The following is a 612-nucleotide window of genomic DNA, read 5'->3' as shown; positions in this document are numbered from 1 at the left end:
TTGCATGCGCCTGATTGTTGGTTTTTTTTTTTTTTTGCACGGACGGAATGATTTAGCAAATCCTGGCAATGGTATTCTTGCCCCGATGTGTTTGGTATGCTTGGGTTTTTATTCCATCTGGATGATCTTTGCAGCTAATTTATCACTGTGGGCCCAAGGTATCAATGGTCTGGATCACATAACATGGGCCTCCTTGTACAAAATGACAGCATGAAACATAGTTTAATTTGAATCCAACATTCCAAAAGCTTGCGGACTGGAGATGGAGTTGACAACTTTTAAATTAAGACCATCTGAAGTACCAATTTTAGAAAATTCCACTTGAAATTGTCATTATCACAATGCTTAAAAGCTAAAGATGCTCTATTTATTCTAGGGAAACTAATGGAAGGAGATGTGCATGTTAGAAGATGATGCTACATTTATTTTTTGAGAAAATCTTCAAGCCAATGTCACACACGTGTGCAAGATCTGTTCCGCTCATCAAGTTGGCCAAACCAGGACCATTACTCAATTCACCCTATTTTTGTCATATAAATGAGCGGGAAATCCCAACTTCAGGGTCAGAAGGCAGGAACGGTGAGTGGCTTCACCAAATGAACGGACCATATC

Source organism: Magnolia sinica, chromosome 14 (genome assembly GCF_029962835.1).
Source record: "Magnolia sinica isolate HGM2019 chromosome 14, MsV1, whole genome shotgun sequence".
Lineage (NCBI taxonomy): Eukaryota > Viridiplantae > Streptophyta > Magnoliopsida > Magnoliales > Magnoliaceae > Magnolia > Magnolia sinica.
The sequence above is the reverse complement of the archived record's forward strand: the minus strand, read 5'-3'. Positions refer to the sequence as shown.